Genomic DNA, 18,492 nt, shown 5'->3' on the forward strand with positions numbered 1-18,492 from the left:
AGAGAGAAAGTCACAATCATTTTGAATGCTACATGAGTGCAGTGTGTTATGTTGCAAGGACTACATGGTCTTGTGGCTAAGGTACAGGGATGAATTGGGGGCCAAAATCGGCCAGGGAAATGTAGATGTAATGGGCTTCTGCATTTTCAGGGACATGAAAAAAGTGAAATGTTGCCTGAACACTTGGTGAAGCATACGAGAATATAGGTTAAGGTAATTGTCAGGATTCATGCTCGTGCTGAAGCAGCGTACATCGCAGAGGCGGCAGATCGAGAGACTGGGAATGACACGTCCTTTGACTCCCCCTTCTTCCTCCCACTCTCTATCAGTTTCTCTCCCATCGTTTGTAAAAGGAAGATAACAGAGGCTCATCTACCGCGAAAATTAGCACTTAGACCTACACTGGTCTGTTGGTAGCATCTGTACAGCACAGAGAAAGTTGCAATCGGTTTCAATGCTACACGAGTGCAGTGTGTCATGTTGCACGGGCTACGTGGTCTTGTGACTAAGGTACAGGGATGAATTGGGGTCCAAAATCGGCTTGAGAAATGTAAAACAAATAGCTTTCTGGAGATTGAACCGTGTGGGAAAATACTGGGGGGTCTTTAACAGGGACATGCTTTATTAATTTCAGGAAGAGGATAAATATTAAGTGTTGCCTGCACAGTTAGTGCACGGGTTTGCTCACACTGGTGAGCTCACGTGAATATAATTTAAAGTAATTGTCAGGTTTCCTGCTCGTACTGAAGCTGCCTATATCACAGGGGCAGCAGATCGAGGAACTGGGAAGGACACGTCCCTTGACCCCCTCCTACCTCCTGTTCTCTAACCGTTCCCCTCCCCTCGTTTATAAAAGGAAAGTAACAGAGGCCCAACTACGTTGAACCTCACAGGGTTCCTGGGGACATCTGACAAGTACAAAGTCATAATTGACTTCTATGCTATACAAAAAAGCCGCACACAGTTGCAACTTACATATCGCCCAAGTTTACATTGCTCGATGATTCGTCTTAACAGCTTAACTTTGCTGAGATATGTCTATGCTTCAACATATATTTTTATGTATGAGTTATTTATCGGAAGATGCGATACCTATAAAACACAGGTATAGATCTATTAGTAGATTTGTTTTAATTATGATGCCACTAGGAAAAGGCACTGGGAGATGTATGCATGCTTTCAGTAATATAGTGAGACTTTCAACTGTGACATGGAAAGGGTTTCTGGTTTGCATTTGGGTGAGCCCAACATTGTTCATAGTTGCTGAGTAGTGAAGATGCAACAGGCGAATGAGGTTAAACACATGGTGGAAAAGAAACATAGTGATGATGGTACTTTGTATGAGTATTTGATAAGGTATTGTTGAAGTACGCACTATATATTTAAGTTGAATGACTAGTGTTTTGATACTTGAAATCAAGAAAATAGTAATGTAAATAATTGCTTGGTAGTTAATATCTGTAATCATATGTAATTATTTTAAATTATTGAATAGGTGTAAGAAACTATTGTAACTGTTCTTTGTTTTTCAGAAAATTATTTTGGTTGCATCACTAATTCAAGATGGCAAGAAAAGATGAAAAGAGAAGGAAACAAAAAAAGGAGATCTACTTAAAGAAAAGTAAAAAAAAATACTCTGTTACAAACAAATAGCAATATTACTAAGCATAACGTTTGTTTAGGTAAGAGCACTAAACACTTTCTTAAAAGAGTTGTGGAGAAATTACATGAACAGAATAGGAATGAAAGGAAAAAGAAGAGTTTTTCAAGTAAGGAGAAGGAGAATGACACTTCAAATGGTAAAGAAAATAGTGTCTGGGTAAACAGCACATTTTACACGAAGACAAAAACAATTTCAACAGATTTTACAACAACTCTTTTGGAGTAATTCAGAATTTATTGAAAGACTGTAAGGAGAATAAAAGAAGATCACTAGTCTATAAACAAAAGCAGCAGATTGAAACTGTAGTAGATAGTGCTTTTAATTTGAAATGAAAATTATTTGTTTTAATATTGAAGAGAATGAAATCATTTGATAAAATTATGAAGTTTCTGAAAGAAAAAACAAAGTCTTGTTAATAGGAGTAACTTTCATAAAAGTTTCATTGGTGAATGGAAAAAACACTTTTACTAGTGAGCCTTTCTTTAATGAAGAAAGCTACTTTCAACAGAATACATTAGTACTTTCAGTTGATGCTCGAGGTCGCTGTTTCAAAGTTTGGAATGGTTGCCCCATTCCAAAAGAAGAAATAGTTGTTAGGAGTGTAGAAGAATTATTAGCTAAAGAAGTGCAAGGGAATCACACACAAGGGGGCATATTAGCAAGAAGAGGCGATAATTATGTTAGCGGCAATTTTTTTATCGCAGTCTATCACTGGATTTCATCGCCGAGATAGCGCGTTATTAGCAAGGCTTATCTCCAAGGCGATGAAAAATCCAGTGATAGCGGCGAAAACCAGAAATAGCGTGAGAATACCAGCGCTAATATAACTGTCCTAATGAAAAGCTTGCCAATAGGCAAGTGTGTACTTAGCCTAATAATCCACCTCCCATTGACAAGATGGGTCAGTCAAGTTTTTATCAGGCGTTAAAATCCAGCGATAATCTCGTTTAGCGAGACTTTTTTTATCGCTTCGCGGACATTGATATTAGGGGGAAGTTGTGTTTGCGACTGCTTCCCTTTACTCTTAGGGGCATATCAACAACAACCGGCGATAATTATCTCTAAGCGCACTTAGCGCTAGGATAATTATCGCCGGCTAGCGTGAATTTTTATCGCTGAGATAGCGTGCTATTAGCAACGCATATCTCAATAGCGATAAAAATCCACACGCTAACAGGCTAACGGGAGATTATCGCTGGAAACCAAGCGATAATCTCACGTTACCTTGTTGATAGGGACAGACAAATTTAGCCATGAGATCCTCCTTCCATAGGATATCATGGCTAAGTCAGAAAAATACCAGACGTAAAAAAGCAGCGTTAACCGCGGTTAGCGCTGCTTTTTTTGTCTCTAACAGGGTTAGCGACATTCTTGATAATAGGAGAAATGTTGCTTAGCGACATTTCTCCTATTATTTTACTCTGAAACGCCCCCTTTGCATCTCATTAGAGATGTAAGGGGAAGCGTAGAGTAAAAGGGTGCTAACATGCAAATTTGCGTGTTAGCACCCTGTTGTTGATAGGGCGCTAGTTTTATCTCTCCTTTTTTGGCTTTTAAAGCCAAAAAAGCAGAGATAAAGCCCTTGTTGATATGCCCCAAGGTCCTGTAAATAAGTGGGATTGTAGCAGTATTTTCAGTATTTGACAGATATCTATTGACATAATGTGAAATGTTTTACGACAATATGCAAACAAAAGTGTTAAACAGAAGATTTAGGGGTCTGTTAGGATGGCAGTCGGAAAATCACCCCGATCGCCATGGTAGCGAAAATCGACCGTCCGCCGGTACCGTGGCAAAACCGGCGGTTCGATTAGGATCAACTGTTCAAAAATTCAGACCACAGCAGAACTAGGCCACCAAACACCGCCCGCAGTGGGCGGAGCAGGCAAAATCCGTCCGCGGCGGTCTGATTCACAGCGGAAACACACCAAACCGCCGCCGGGCCAGCGGAGAGATCGCAGGGGAAAATTAGGATTTCCCCGATGTGACAGCGGTACGTTCTGCTGTTTCCGACTGCCGCGGTCGCAAACAGTGATGAATGGGAGAGCCGGCAGGATGGCTGTAGCATAGCCATCGCTGCCGATGCTCCGTGACAAATATGGCAGCCGACAAAAAAAAATCACCACAAGGCCACCAAGTGCACACAGCAAACTAGCCCTGACCCCAAAAACACCTAACACATCCCAATGACACACCCCCATGGCAAATTCAAAAATACAAATCCCAGCACAACCCACACAACACACCTGACAGCAATACTCCATTTTGACACACCCACATAGCTGAACATAAAACCAACCCCTTCCCTGACCAGAATCCTTTGCAATACTCCACAACTGAAATACCCAACACCAGAGCACAAAGGAGAGGCAAACCTGCACACATCACACCAGCACAACACACACACACAAACACCAACTACACCACCCCACCACCCTCACAACTGCACCCCAAAACATCAGCACATCACACACCATGGCACCACAGAAAATGCCCAAATTCACAGAGAGTGAGTTGTCAGTCATGGCAGATGAGTAGAGCCACAATTGTTTGGTAGCCTGGTCCAACAGACACTATTAGCTACAAGAGCACAAATATGGGCAAGGATAGTCGACAAGGTCAATGCAGTAGGGACCACCCAGTGCTCAAAAAATGAAATCATGAAGCGGTGGCATGACCTGAAGAGCGTTGTGAAACAGAAGTAAAACAAGAACTGTGAGCTGGTTCAGACGACTGGTGGTGGCCCTCCCATTGCACCCAAAACATTCACTGCATGGGAGGAGAATGTGCTTGCGATACTGCATCCAGAGAGTCTCACAGGGATAGCCGAGGGAGTGCAGGCTAGTAAGAACAACAAAATGTAAACCATTACACTGCCATGTACTGTCTTGTACAACTACTAAGCTACACCTCCTAAGCCCAAGTACATTCATATGCACCACAATACCCAATACAGGTACCACAGATGTAACATCCACTCCATCTAAATCACCCCAAAGGTAGCCTGCAACATTCCCAGGGTTGCATGTGTACAGACAGCCATCACTACAACTCCCACTAGTCAGCCCTGTCCCACCCCTGAGCAGGATGGAACACTCCCCCCACCCAGAAGCATGTGGCAGCCATTGTATTACAACAAAAAAACCTACAGGTAGGTAGCCATCTTCCCAGGGAGGGCTGTTTGGTGGTCGGAAGCCTACACTACAACTCCCACCAGGCATCTCTGTCCCACACCTGTGCAGGATGTGGCACTCTCCCCACCATGAAGCATGTGGCAGCCATTGTAGAACACCAACCAAACTTACAGGTAGGTAGCCATCTTCCCAGGTTGTGCTATTTGGGGGTGGGAGGCCAACACTACTACTCCCACCATGCTCACTTGTTCCGCAGGTTAGCAAGATGGAACACTCCCTCCCACCCAGAAGCATGTGTCAGCCATTGTATCGTTCACCTTCACCTAACAGGTAGGTAGCCATCTTAACAGGGAGGTGTGTGTGTGTGAGGCCAGCACAACAACTCCCAACAGTTTCCCTTGTTCCCCCCCTGAGCAGGATGGAACACTCCCTCCCACCCAGAAGCATGTGGCAGCCATTGCATTGTTCACCTTCACCTAACAGGTAGGTAGCCATCTTAACAGGGAGGTGTTTGTGTTTGTGAGGCCAGCACAACAACTCCCAACAGTCCCCTTGTCCCACCCCTGAGCAGGATGGAGATCTCACTCCCACCCAGAAGCATGTGGCAGCTATTGTATTGTTCACCTTCACCTAACAGGTAGGTAGCCATCTTAACAGGGAGGTGTGTGTGTGTGTGAGGCCAGCACAACAACTCCCAACAGTTTCCCTTGTCCCACCCCTGAGCAGGATGGAGCACTCCCTCCAACCCAGAAGCATGTGGCAGCCATTGTATCACAACAAACAAACATACAGGTAGGTAACCATCTTCCCAGGTTGTGCTGTTTGGGGGTGGGAGGCCTGCACTACTACTCCCATCATGCCCACTTGTTCCCCAGCTTAGCAAGATAGACCACTCTGTCCCACCCAGAAGCATGTGTCAGCCATTGTATTGTTCACCTCCACCTAACAGGTCGGTAGCCATCTTCACAGGTTGTGCTGTATGAGGGTGGGAGGCCTGCACTACTATTCTCACCAGGCACCCTTGTTCTCCAGCTTTGCATGATGAAGCACTCCCCACCCACCCAGATGCATGTGGCAGCCAATGCATTGTTCACTTCAAACTAACAGGTAGGTAGCCATCTTCCCAGGTTGTTCTGTTTGGGGGGGAGGCCTGCACTCCCACTCCCACTCCCACCATGAACCCTTCTTCCCCAGCTTATCAAGATGGAGCATTCCCTCCCACCCAGAAGCATGTGTCAGCCTTTGTATTGTTCACCTCCACCTAACAGCTCGGTAGCCATCTTCACAGGTTGTGCTGGATGGGGGTGGGAGGCCTGCACCACTACTTCCACCATGCACCCTTGTTCCCCAGTTTAGCAAGATGGAGCACTCCCCACCCACCCTGATGCATGTGGCAGCCATTGCATTGTTCACTTCAAACTAACAGGTAGGTAGCCATCTTCCCAGGTTGTTCTGTTTGAGGGTGGGAGGCCTGCACTGCCACTCCCACCATTGCACCCTTGCTCCCCAGCTTACCAAGAGGGAGCTCTCTCTCCCACCCAGAAGCATGTGTCAGCCATTGTATTTTCCACTTCAAACTAACAGGTAGGTAGCCATCTTATGCTCTCTTGTCCCACCCCAGAGCAGGATGGAGCCCTCCACCACACACCCAGAGAGATGTTGTTATGTTATGTTATGTTATATTAATTTATTATGCGCACAGCTACTCCAGCCAAGGAGCGTCCCGGCGCAGAGACAAGGAGAAACATAACACAACAGGAAAAGAAAAAACCTAAAATGAACAGCTAAAACAAGAAAGTTTTAATAGCTCTCCGGAAGGACAGCAGATCATCTAACTGACGGACTTCAACTGGGAGGGTGTTCCAAATTAGTGCAGCTTTCACGCTGAAGGAACGGCCCCCCATCCGACTGAGTCTAAATCTGGGGACCACAGCAAGGGCCTGGCCCTGAGATCGAAGACTACGGGTGGGGACATAGAAAGAGATACAATTGGACAAGATTTCAGGGCCTATACCTCTTAAAATTTTAAAGGCCAAACAAAGGACCTTGAAAAGAATACGCTTCCTTACAGGGAGCCAATGCAGGGAGCGGAGGACATTCGCCACCGGGCAAAATCTGGGTAGGCCAACAATGGCTCTAGCCGCAGCATTTTGAACCCGCTGTAGGCGAGTTAACTCAGCCTGGTTAGCCCCAGCCAGAAGAGAGCTAGCGTAGTCCAGACGAGAGATGATAGTTGCCTGGACTACAAGCTGTCTGGTTGGGGCATCGAAATATTTAAGAACTGGTCTAAGTCCTCTTAACAGACCAAAACAACAGGCTGCAGTTTTTTTGGTATGCCCTATAAAGGTAAGGCCAACGTCCAACCAGACGCCCAGATTTTTCACCTCCGACACTGAGGTCGGAGTGGGGCCCAGCTCAGAAGGCCACCACTGATCGCCCCAAAGCTCTACTCCCTTCCCAACAACCATTACCTCCGTTTTTGTGGCATTAAGCTGGAGACAGTTTTCTGTCAACCAGCTAGCCACCGCCTTCAGTCCAGACTGAAACCTGAGGGCATCTTGTTGTACATCCCCGCTGAGAGTAACCGCCAGCTGAGTGTCATCGGCATATGAGACCAAAGTTAGGCCCCACTGCCTCGCGACATCAGCCAGCGGTCTCACGTAAAGATTGAACAACGTGGGGCTTAGCGAGGACCCTTGCGGAACCCCCATGGCCAGAGGCTGGAAACTGGACGAAAAGGGAGGAATGGCCACACAGAAGGAGCGGTTGTCCAGGAAGGAGCGGAACCATTGCAGCGTCAGACCACTGATACCAATCTCCTCGAGCCGATGCAGGAGGATGCTGTGAGATACCGTGTCGAAGGCGGCGCTGAGATCTAACAATATCAGCGCCGCCGTCTGACCCGCATCCAGCCTTGCACGCAGATGTTCCACCATTGCAAGGAGAGCGGTCTCCGTGCTGTGACCAGCACGGAAGCCATTCTGTGTGGGATCGAGGGCGTTGGTCCGGGCTAGATGTTCTGACAGGGCCAGATTAACATGGGCCTCTGTCAGCTTTGCCGGCCAAGGTAGCAGCGAGATGGGGCGAAAACTTTCAGGCTTAGACGGGTCCAAGGAGGGTTTTTTGATGATCGGGGACACCACCGCCTGCTTCCATTTAGTTGGAACTACCCCCGACTCCAAGGAGAGGTTGACAAGGGAACGCACAACGGGCCGTCCCATAAAGGTCTGGTCTCGAAAGAGAGCAGGCCTTACTGGATCGGATGGAGATCCAGATTTAACTTGCAAAGCGAGTTTATCAAACCCATCCGAGGTGAGAGGGGGAAATGAAGGGAGGGTGATCTGACGTGGTGTCTCATTGGAACTTCCCAACGAAACCCCAATGCTAGGGAATGTCCGATAAATAGCTTGGACCTTTCCCAAAAAATAGGAAGCAAGGGATTCACAGTGGGAGACAGAGCTCTCGGCTGAAGAGGTAGTCCGCTTAGCCATAAGATCTTTAACCGCCTTGAAGATGGCCTTCGACGGGTTGGTGCTGTTCCGGAATTCTTCGGCATAGAAGGCCGCACGAGCACGACATATGGCCCGATGATAGAGCTTGACGGACGCGGCATATGCAGCTTTTAAATCGGCCCCATATGTCTTCCGCCAAGCCCTCTCCGCCCGTCTACTGGCTCCCTTCAAGGCGCGTAAGGCCCCATCATACCAGGGACTCGACTCACGAGGATTGATCTTAGTCGATACAATAGGTATCAAGGCGTCCAGAGCCCTAGTAAGCCAGGAGCAGAAGAGGTCATACCCCTCGTCTACATTGTTCAATGGGCCCAAGGGCTCCACTAACAGAAGATGATGAAAATCTTCCAGCCTGAGTTTGTTCCAAGATCTCCTAAGTACCCGTCTAGCTGAGGAAGTGGGAGTGGTCACTGACACGGGACACGGGATAGACACCAGGAAATGGTCAGACCATTCTACTGGAGTAATCGCAGTGATTTTAGCCTCAGTCAAATTGGTGAAAAAAGGGTCAAGAATATGTCCCCCAATGTGAGTAGGCTGGGAAACGAGCTGGGACAATTGAAGAGCCTCTAAGTCCAAAGAGATGGCACGAGCTGTCAGACTGGACAGTGTATCGAAATGCAGATTTAAATCGCCCAGTATAGAAAAGTTGGCGCAGTCAGTGATCAAAGTGCCGACAATATCCGAAAAAGCATTTCTGAACAGCACGTCACTGCCCGGCGGACGATATACCACCATCCCAGAGAGTGTAAACTCTGGGCTGACAGAGACTTTAAAAGAGGCGCTTTCACAGCCAGCGATCTTAAGTCTGTTCCACACACAGGGAAAACGAGACCTAACTATCAGCGCTATTCCACCCCCTCTAGATGCTCTATTCAAGGTGTACATAGAATAGTCAGAGGGGCATGCCAGATTGAAAATGGCAGTGTCAGCTTCCTGAAGCCATGTTTCAGTTATGGCAAGGATATCCGGGGCTTCATCCTCTGCTGATGTTTCAAGTCCGACCTCACATTTAGGTTCATAATCCGCAGAAAGGGAAGAGAGCCCCTACTATGATGAACAAGAGAAGGATATTTCTGAGGGAGAGGCATTGGGGGGTCAAGTATCAGGCCATTGCAGGGACAACGATACGGACCACAGAGAGGGCGGACAAGCGGAAGTGTACAGCAGAGGCTCACCTGGTCGATGGACATCAGGCTCTCCCTGGAGTATGTCCGCATGGCAACAGACCAGAAGTTATGACTATCGCAAACCAGAGCCCGCCACGTCCCGCACGGCCTTAGCGCGGACGGGCGCAGACGGGCAGGACTCTGGCACGACTCCGGCCACGTGAAGACACGCCCACTGCGCGATCCCGCTGCGCTAGGGGAGGAGCATTAAATATGCGTTCCCCCGCTGGCGCATGCGCAATGAAGCGCTGTCGGACTAATCCCTCACCTCACCCCAAACCAAGATGTCCGCCTCCCCAGAACCAGCCCACCAAACGGTGGTGAGGGGCACAATTATAGTGCAAGTGAGGGGAGCAGGAGAGCGAGGGTCAGAAGACCTAAAAGAAAACAAACAGGTGAGTAAAAAGTTACAATGCCACCCAAATGTGACAACAGAACAGGTAAGTAGACAGAGAATGTACCCTGCCATTCCTCTCAAAAAGCATGTTGCCATTTGACAACACCAGCCCTCCCAAATTCACACACATCCAGTTGCCACTAACAGTGTGCAGACAGCTAAGCGTATGTAACTATCACAGCAACCAAAGTGTGACTCACTAAATCAACTCCACATCATGTCATGATGCACAGTACTCTGCAGACATACAATGTGACAACTAGTAAACTGTGGTGTATAACCTGTAAACGAGATACATCTAACACCAAGCTTGAGGGGTGCACTTCAATGACCATTTCCCCTCTGTTCCACAGGTGACCAAGAACTGACTGCAGATGACGAGAACATCAACCTGCAGAGCCAGTCTCCACCCCCGGAACATGGACTCTCGGATGAGCACAACTGGTGCCATGTCCCCACTGTCCCCCCACCACATCGGCAGCAACACCAACATCTATGCTGACCCCTGCTGTAACGACCTGTGCAGCCTCCACCGCCACCACCACCAGTGCTCCCTGCAACACTCTCCCTGCCCCAGAGGATGACCACCCCACCCCATCAACTGAGGAGGGTAGGGAGAGTAGATAGGTGCCTACGGTGGTGAGGCAACAGGTCCGTGGCAGCAGGGCAGGTGGGAGGGCAAGGGTCAGTCAAAGCAAATAAGACACTGGGACCGAAGCCCTTGACAACATCACCAGAGTCCTTGGGCCTATGAACGGGCCCAGGGATGAACGGGCCAGGCTGAGGAAGATTCACGTGAGCTGCTGCTGAGGTCCATGGACACCCGCATGGGCCAAATTGTGGACCTCTTGGGCCAGCTAGTGGCGGTTCTGAGGGACAGGCCTGTGGCAAAACCAACACCTCCACCTCCACCTCCACCTCCACCTCCATCCAGTGTCCCACAGGATGACAGTTCAACATCCTCCCCTGCGGGCACGGAGAGGGGAGACTCCTCAGACCCCACTGGCCCTGCAGCAGAGGCCCCCCTGCCAAATGATCAAGTGGCCATCCGAAGAAATCCAAGGGAGGAACCTGTGGCAAAGCACCTGCCAAATGCCAGTCACGGAGCCAGCCATGATGGCAAACCTCTTCACTATTGCATTGACTTTTTTGACTGTCCTTCCCCACACTGCCTTGTTAATGGCATCCGTCTGTTGAACTGGGTCACCACATGAATGTGGTGACTACTCGATTGTCTCATCTTCCATCACTGACAACTCACTGCTTCACTATTCACCTTATTGTAAATATTCAACTCTGTCACATGTCCCCATTGTAAATAAACGCTCCTTACACCCACATGTTGTTGTGTCTGCTCTGTGTTTATTCCAGGATGTGCAGTCTTCACCATGGTTACAATGTACCTGGAGTATGGATTGTTTGTAGGCAAGGAGATGCTGAAGGGAACTAGGAAAAAACAACAAAACAATATTCACTAGTCAGGTGTAGGCATCACAGCGATCACACAACACTTGTCATCAGGGTACTCCAATCTGCACACATTACAATGAGCAACAGTACTGACATAAACATCCTGTATCTGTGCCAAACTACCTTGTCCCAGAAACATTGGCAGCCAGCACTGAGTCACCAACAGGCTGCAGTCACAAAGCTCCCATTCACCTTGCCAAAAACAATGACATCAGTAGACAATGGCTTTGTTGTACATTGTCACTCACCTTCAAGTGAAGTAGCGGTTGATGAGCTGTTGATGCAGGCCGACACCTTCCTCCTCTCCACTATCCTCGTCACTGGACATGGGTTGGTTTGCAGGCGGGGGCCTTGGCTGCTCATCAACATCCAGGAGCAGGGGGATCTCCTTGCGCAAGGCCAGGTTGTGGAGCATGCAGCATGCAACTACAATCTGACACACCTTCTTCAGCGAGTACATCAGTGCACCTCCGGTCTTGTCCAGGCAGCGGAAACGTGACTTCAGGAGACCAAAAGTACGCTCCACCACACGACGTGTCATCCTATGGGCATCATCATTATAGCAGACTTCAGCTGGTGTCCTGGGATTCCGCAGTGGGCTCAGCAACCAAGGACGGTTAGGATATGCTGAATCACCTAGGTGTGAGATACACAGAGCAACTTTGTAATGTAATAATGGCAGAGGACAGCATGTCTCACACACACAGCACGCTACCTGACTCTTCATACTCACCCACAATCCATGCATGCTCCGGAAGCAGATTATCCATCAGTCGTGGCACAATGATGTTACGCATGATGTACGAGTCATGTGCCGAGCCAGGGAATTTGGCGCAGATGTGTGAGATTATCATATCCGCCTGGTACACCACTTACACATTGATGGAATGGAAATGCTTCCTGTTCCTGTAGATGTGCCTGTGGTGGAACCAGGCCAACATGTCTGCAGTCAATGGCACCAACAACATTGGGGATGTGCCCAAGTGCATACAAATCTCCCTTCACAGCAGCCAATTCATGCCTCCTGGGGAAATGGATATATCTGTCCTTGTAGATCATCATAGAAGACCGGACATCACGTAGCACCATGCTGAACATAGGTTGTGACATACCACCTGCGCTGGACACTGTTTACTGGAATGATCCAGAAGCAAAAAAATGCAGGGTCCCCATCACCTTAGACGTTGGTGTGAAAGCACTCGGATATGTCCTGCGAGGCTGCAGGTGGGGCTCCAACATAGCACATAGGTCTTGGAGGGTGGCTCGATCCAGACGGACTTTCCGTATGACCTCCTCATCCTCTCTGTTTGCCAGCACTGTGAAGGGACGATGCACATTTGGTCTCCTCCTAGGTGAGATGAAAGCGGACACATTTCAATGCAATCCACCAGGAGATGTGTCCGACATCTTATGTTTTGATTGACACAATGCCAACAATGACTAGCATCACAATTCAGCTTACAGCACAAATTACATGTGTAAGGGTGGGCGGAATTTGCATAGTCGCACTACGCAAAGCACCGCGAAAAGGTAAAAAATATCAAGAAATACCGCAAACACGCGGAATTGCTTGTTCACAATGCATTTTTCCAGTTCGTGATCGCTATTTGCATGCTTGGGGAGAAATATCTTGCTAAAACGAATTTTGAGGACCCGAACAAGCAAAGAATTCAGCGAAGCTGCGAAACGTAGAATTTTGGGCAATTCCACGTTCCCCGCAGAATGCGAAATTACCCAAATTCCGTAAATTCTCTGAGAGGAACGGAATTTACAACCCAGGCCTAATGTAGGGACACCTTCAGCTACACTATCCGTACACCTGTCCACTTTTCACACAGCTAGCACATCCCAAACAATATCCGCCTATGTGAATGCCCAAAGGGATATGGCCACATCTTGCATGGGCAGCCTTGAGAGTAGTTCCAACAGCATATGTGTGAAACAGCAACACTTCTGTCTCCTACCTAGCTGCTGTACCTGCCACACCTTCTTGTGTAAGTCACACAGGGCACACATCAACCACACAATGAGCCCAGTCTGTGCGTTTATTAACAAGTATGTGCATGAGTCAAGAAAAAGTAGACAGTCAAATCTGCACATTGTGTAGTAAGACATTCATCACTGTGAGTTGCTCAGCCCTTTCACATTGACTTTTGTACCCATTGGAGAGTCCATCACAACACTGTTCTGTGTACATGCCCAGCAAAATCACAAGTGACATGTGAGGGAGTACATGCCAATTTTTTTAATCATTTACAACAACATGGCATGTGTAGTCATCAAATGCTACATTGGCATTGAGTGCACAATCTTGTGCCATGAATCATGTGTCTACTGAGCACTGTTGAGGACTGGCCATTGGCCATTCACACAGCATGATGTGTCCATAGGTGCTGTCAAGGTGATCTGCACCGCCAATGCCCAAACCACACTCACGATAGTGATAGATATATGTGTATTGCCAAATGGCAGTTGGCATGCCCCACCACCCAAATCATGGTCACTGGCACCAATGTATGGCAGCCATATCGCGATAGCAACCACCTGGCCCCAGCGGTGTGTCACCGCCAATGCCCAAACCACAGTTGCGGTAGTGATAGATATATGTGTATTGCAAAATGGCGGTTGGCATGCGCCACCACCCAAATCACGGTCATTGGCACCAATGTATGGCAGCCATACTGCAGTAGCGAACGCCTGGCCCCAGCAGTGTGTCACTGCCAATGCCCAAGCCCTTACAGCCAATGGGAACAGCAATCCTGGTAGCCTAGTGCAATTTTGAAAATTGCGGTAGGCGTGCTCCACCACCACGGGGACGTTCATTGGATGCATTTGAAAAAAGCTGACATGGAACACCAATTGCAGCAGCCCAGAACCACTGAAACTACCCCAGGGGGCTGTATATGTGTGGGAGAGAGCCTCACATTTCCACTTCTTCCAGAACCTGCTACTGAACACCCCTCACCACCAACTGTGGCTTCTACTGTCTCCAGAGCCTGCTGCCTGACACCCCTCACCACCATCTGCTGATGCTCCCATCTCCAGATCTTGCTGCCTGACACCCCTCACCACCAACTGCTGCTTCTCTAGAGCCTGCTGCCTGACACCCCTCACCACCAACTGCTGCTGCTCCTATCTCCAGAGCCTGCTGCCTGACATCACTCACCACCAACTGCTGCTGCTCCTGTCTCCTGGACCCAGTGATGGTGAGAACTGAGAAGATCCAGGCCCGTCCCTTCACCACCGAGGAGCTGGAGGTCCTGATGGATGAGGTGCTCACACAGTATCCGAGGCTGTATGGTGCTCTAGATGTCATGGTAAATGTTTCAGAGTGGAAGTGGGAGTGCAGGGAGTGCACACGTGAAGTTGATCTGCTGCAGTATGTGCCTGAGAGTGTGGGTTGGTGTCATACACTGCCTAGCATGCTGTCCCCAGGGGACAGGGGTGTTAAGCATATTTTACACGTTTCCCTGCCTGCACATCAGAATTGGAGGTACATGTATTGTTTTGTCAGCCATACAGTGTTGCAGCAAGTTGGTTATGCAAGAGTCATGACAGAAATTGCCTGTATGAATGGATGTGTGGGTCCCTGATGTTCTTCACAGGCTCATCTGTGGCCTTACCAAGGGTTTACATCCAGAGGGTACTGATGGAAGTGTGTCTGACTCAAAATTGACATCATGTATAAGTCACCACTATGCTCAGGACTTAAATGCCAGAGGGTGACACTCTTGGTGGTAATTCACCTATGACACAGCAGATTGTTGCACTTTTGTACAGAGCCCCTTCCATTTCCACCAGCATGTGTACTGACTCATGTGTAGGCACTGTTTACGCTCTCAATTTGTCCCTTCATGTGACATTTCTGATGCCCCACGTTGGACTTCAGTGTGAGCCCACCTGTCCTGCACAGTCACTGCCCAATCTGACAAGGACACATCACTGAATGTACAGAGTGAAACATATGGGTTGTCTGCTAGACTATCCATCAAAGAGCCATCTCAGACCTGTAGATTGCACACAACAGGCCTTGTGAGAAGGGTGAGAGATTGTGAGTTCATGTCCCTAAATGTGACCTCCATGACACAGTGAGCCATTCACAGGGCAAGGACATTGAGGGCTGGGCAGTGTTGGATACAGTGAATCTGCCCGAAACATAATTTCCAATGTAATGTATGTCTTGCTCACCCACAAACTGGATAGTAGATGTGGGCACCCTACACATAGCTTTCTGTGCTGGCAACGTGCATGTGTATGAGATGGGCATGTACTGTGTCCACCCTCATACCTGCATGCATTTTCGTATGATTCTCCCATGCTAATGTACTATGTGAGATGCTGTATTGTCTCTGCTAGACATATCTGTGAAGTAGTGTTGAGTTAGTATCATGCTCCTGTACTGAGAGATAGTGGTACATACCCATGTGCCACTGAGTTCCCCCCCTCTTATCGCCCATGCCTGCAGCACAAAGTCCACCAGTGTAAGGCCGTGTGGAGGGCCATTGCATACAAGGTGCGGGCTCTGGGTCTTTCCAACCGACTGCACACACACTGTCACAAGAGGTGGATGACATCTGCCGGCTGAGCAAAAACGTGGCCGAGATGATGCTGGGGCTGCTCCTTCGGACTGGAAGGTTGGTGCGCAGGAGCATGACACCACTAACGGCTCGCATCTTAGCTGTGACACAGCCTGAGCTGGATGCACATTTGAAGGAGCATCAGCAGCAAGCTGCGGGTGAGTATTCTGGGAAGGGTGACTTTGGTTGTGAGTGGCTGCCAGTGTTCCAAGCCTGGGCCAGTGCTGGGCTCCGTGATGTTGCTAGTGTGCTGCAATGGCTTGTAAGTGGCCTATGTGTTGGGTGCAGCTGTCATGCATTTTCCCTACCTGTACTTTCTCATGTCATTGGAGTAAAGGCCCTTGACATTGCATTCTGAGTTGTGGCCTTCTGGCATCGTCTGCATTGGGGTAGTCAGGGACATCCCATGGAAGGGAACGGCAGTGTGCATCATCAATGTGTCCATTGCCTGACGTCAGAATTGTGAGGAGTACACATCTGACACCAGTGTGCAACTGTAGTTGTGCCCCAAAGTACCACATGGTGGATGGCATGAGTTCATGGCCATTGTGGACTGATATGTTGGAGTCTGTATCTGTGTTGTCCCCTTCTGCTGCCTCCAGATGTGACTGTGGCAACATGTTGGGAGGTACATATTTTCCCCCCTCAGGGCCCTAGGTATGCTCAGAGGGATCTGTGTGTCTGGTTACACGGAGCCACCGGTGGGCTATTTGTGTGTGTGTGGCATCATATGGGTCACCTACGCCACGTTTGCATGATGATACACAAAAATTGAGTTTTGAATTGTGGTTGAACGGTGTTACTGCACAGGGTGGTGTTCAACATGGGGATATCATCATCTTGTTTCATGCTTTGCTTGCATATGATGTTTGTGTTAATGCCACAGAACTGACCCTACGTCTCTGCCTCTTGCTTGCAGCATCTTCCGTGGCCAAAGAAGGACAGGGGACAGACACCAGTGGTGAGGCATCAAGCACAACTGCTACACTCAAGCACAGTGACACTGATGTGACCTGCTCCTCGGTGGAGGACAGGAGTCTGCTTGAGGAATCACAGCCAGAGACACCAACCTCAACGTCATCTGATGCCAGCGGTGACACATCTATGTTGGCGGACACAGGGAGTGGTAACTCTGCCTCCTCTTCCACCACACAGCATCCAGTGCCCACACTCCCAGTTACTTCCACTAGTGTTGCACGTGTTCGCACCAGTAAGAAGGGAAGAGTGCCCTTCACCCCAGGCACCGCTGCCCCTGCCTCTGTCTCCCCTGCTGCCCTCAGTGTTGAATCTGTGGACCTTTTGCGCCAGCTCTGTGTGGGCCAGACAACTCTCATCAACGCCATCCTAGACCACGACAAAAAGTTGGCACAGATAGTTTCTTTCATGGAGGGCATTTATTCAGACATGGGTGGGCTACACCGGACAGTCCAGTCTTTGTCCTCCGCAGTGATGGCAGCCATTCAGCTGGCACAGTCTCAGAGTCCAGCTCCAGTCCCCTTGACCATCCCCCTGCCAGTGGCTACTTTTGACAATAGTGACAACACACCACAGACCTCAGGCTCAAGATACAGCACATGCAGCACAAAACAGCAGCAGCCCAAACGGGCCAGAGCACAGACACCATTCTCCCAAAAAACCAAAGTCACTACAGAGCGCAAACCCAAAAGCCCTTCAGGCGACACTCAGGGGCATAAAGTCGAGAAGCAGGCCTCAGGCTCACATGCCTCAGAGGCATCCCCAGCCAAGGACTCTCCTGTCCGAAAAGCGTCTCGCAAAGAAAAGCAGTCAGTTCCCGTTCCTTCTGTGAAACTGGTGCCAGCTAAGGGCCTACAGAAAAGGCCCGCTAAGGCAGATTCACCCACAACCTCAACTACCATCCAGAGCCCTGTGAAGCAGGGGAAGGAGGTCAGTGGTGGGGGTTCACCTGGTAAACAGGTGGTGGATGGAAATAGGCAAGGCAAGGCCAAGCATGCCTCTGGATCCACCAGGTCCCCAGAGGGAGGCCCACCGGCTGCACCTGATGCAGCTTTGGTGGTGAGTGTGCCTGTAGTGCCCGTAACACTTACCACTCCTACCAAGATTCCCTATTGAGTCCCCAAGAAGTGGAAAGGCACCCCTCCACAATCTCCAACCCACACTGTGTCTCACGGCAGTATGACTCCACCTCCAGTGCCACCACACCAGCTGGTCCAAGCAGCCCTCCGGCTTCCAAAGCCACTGATGCCTCCACCTCAGCTGGTCCTCTCTCTCCCAGGTCCAGTGCTTCAACTGTCCCAGACACTCAACCACCTCCCAGGCTGACTGACAGCCAAGTCTGAGTCAAAGTCACCCTCACAAACCTGTGTCTCCCACAGCAGTGCCTGGACTGCCCATTGTTATCCCCCTAACTGTGTTGCTGACCATGGCAGGGTACAGTCTCACCCATTCTAATGCACACATGTAACTACTCTGCACTTTGGACTGGCCACTGGCCTCGCAGTTTGTCCCCGTGTTTGCCCATTCCCTGTGCAGCTTCTCATGGACCTTCTCTGCACTTTGGACTGGCCTTGATGTTCCTTGCTGTGTTTGCC

Source organism: Triturus cristatus, chromosome 1_2 (genome assembly GCF_964204655.1).
Source record: "Triturus cristatus chromosome 1_2, aTriCri1.1, whole genome shotgun sequence".
Classification (NCBI taxonomy): domain Eukaryota; kingdom Metazoa; phylum Chordata; class Amphibia; order Caudata; family Salamandridae; genus Triturus; species Triturus cristatus.